Genomic DNA, 2500 nt, shown 5'->3' with positions numbered 1-2500 from the left:
CTCGATGAGAAAGACCGCTGGTTTAGACACTGGGGCAGTGGCAGCCCGCGGGGCAGTGTCGGCAGATTCGGCAGCAGTGTCTGCCGATTCGGCAGCGTTGGCTTGTTGGCGCGGGGGGCCGATTCGAGTGGGGACTTGGGCAGCGGGCAGTGAAAGCAAGAGTTTCCCCGATGCTGCCGGGAAAAACGCTCCCCGGGATGGCCGGGTGAGATGACCCGGCGGCCCGCGACGGGTCATTCAATTCCATGCCCCGTCAACATAACTCCCGATGTACTGTTTGCTTTTTCGGAAGAAGAGATCCATCCCCCCATCCTCGGCCAGCCAAAAACGCTCCAATTAATGGCCGGGTGAGATGACCCGGAGGCCCGCGACGCGTCATTCAAATCACTGCCCTATCGGCTACAACTGCTGATGGGTGGGATTAGAGGCCTGCCATGGTGGTGAGGGGCGGCGAGGACCGTGAAAGCTAGAGTTTTTCAGAGGCTGCCGGGAAAAAGGCCCCTCGGGTGGCGGGGTGCGAGGACCAGGCGCGTCATTCAATTCTCTTCCCTATCAACTTGGCTCCCGTTGGCGGGATTGGAGGCCTACTGTTTGTTACAGGGCTAAAATCGTCAGGGGAAGAGCTGACGAAACAATGCTGGTTTGGATGCAGGGGGTAGTGTTGGAATCGGCAGCGCGGACAAAATCGGCAAAGTCGACAAAAAAGACTGTGATGCTGGACCGGCCGGGCCAGGCAGGAAAATTCGTCAGGGGGGCACGCTGACGAAAAGAGGGGGCTGCCGCGTGTGAAAATCGGCAGCGCAGATTTTTCGACGAACAGGGGCTGGACTGGCCGGGCCAGGCAGGAAAATTCGTCAGGGGGGCACGCTGACGAAAAGAGGGGCTGCCGCGTGGAAAATCGGCAGCGCAGATTTTTCGACGAACAGGGGCTGGACGCTGGACTGGGCCAGGCAGGAAAATTCGTCAGGGGGCACGCTGACGAAAAGAGGGGCTGCCGCGTGGAAAATCGGCCCAGCGCAGATTTTTCGACGAACATTCGTCAGGGGGGCAACGCTGAGGAAAACAGGGGCTGCCGCGTGGAAAATCGGGCAGCGCAGATTTTTCGACGAACAGGGGCTGGATGCTGGACCGGCCGGGCCAGGCAGGAAAATTCGTCAGGGGGGCACGCTGACGAAAAGAGGGGCTGCCGCGTGGAAATCGGCAGCGCAGATTTTTCGACGAACAGGGGCTGGACTGCCGGGCCAGGCAGGAAAATTCGTCAGGGGGGCACGCTGACGAAAGAGGGGCTGCCGCGTGGAAAATCGGCTAGCGCAGATTTTTCGACGAACAGGGGCTGGACGCTGGACTGGGCCAGGCAGGAAAATTCGTCAGGGGGCACGCTGACGAAAAGAGGGCTGCCGCGTGGAAAATCGGCAGCGCAGATTTTTCGACGAACATTCGTCAGGGGGGCACGCTGACGAAAAGAGGGGCTGCCGCGTGGAAAATCGGCAGCGCAGATTTTCGACGAACATTCGTCAGGGGGGCACGCTGAGGAAAACAGGGGCTGCCGCGTGGAAAATCGGCAGCGCAGATTTTTCGACGAACAGGGCTGGATGCTGGACCGGCCGGGCCAGCAGGAAAATTCGTCAGGGGGGCACGCTGACGAAAAGAGGGGCTGCCGCGTGGAAAATCGGACAGCGCAGATTTTTCGCACGAACAGGGGCTGGACTGGCCGGGCCAGGCAGGAAAATTCGTCAGGGGGCACGCTGACGAAAAGAGGGGCTGCCGCGTGGAAAATCGGCAGCGCAGATTTTTCGACGAACAGGGGCTGGACGCTGGACTGGGCCAGGCAGGAAAATTCGTCAGGGGGGCACGCTGACGAAAACAGGGGCTGCCGCGTGGAATGGCAGCCTACACGCAGATGCGAATTCGGCAGCGCACGATGGCTTGAGCAGGTCATGGGTTCGACTTGGCGCGATCTGAAACCTGGACGAGGGACTGTCGACGCTGGGACGAGCCAGCGCGGGTGGCCTGTCGTGCCCCGTTCAGGGGGGGCCTGCCGCGGAGACAGCCCTCGCGGGCTCGACAGCGCAGGCCAGCAGTCCCCGACGTCGCTGGCCGCCGGCAGGCGAGCTGCCGGGGTTCCCGCATTCCTACAAGAAAACGTCGTGGCTTTCCACATGAAACCAATCCAGTAAAATCAGCCATATTTTTATGAGGCTGCCCACTGAATTTGGGGTCATTCCGGGCCGGTTCCTAGTTTTGCGGATTTACTCGATTTCTAATGGTAGGAAAATTAAAACAAATACTTCCCGACCTCGAAAAATTCTGGGAAAATTAATGAAGGTGGATTGGATTTTTGCCAACCTCTGTGCAAAATTTCAGCTCAAAATACCAAGAAATGAATTTTTTAGAGGGGGGGGTGACAGCTGGGACCTAGTAGTGTCTCCCCCTGCCAGAGCTGCAATGACACTTATTGCTCTTTAGGAGCCACCAGGCCGGCGCCCCTCAAAGACCACAC

Source organism: Populus nigra, chromosome 2 (assembly GCF_951802175.1).
Source record: "Populus nigra chromosome 2, ddPopNigr1.1, whole genome shotgun sequence".
Classification (NCBI taxonomy): domain Eukaryota; kingdom Viridiplantae; phylum Streptophyta; class Magnoliopsida; order Malpighiales; family Salicaceae; genus Populus; species Populus nigra.
The sequence above is the reverse complement of the archived record's forward strand: the minus strand, read 5'-3'. Positions refer to the sequence as shown.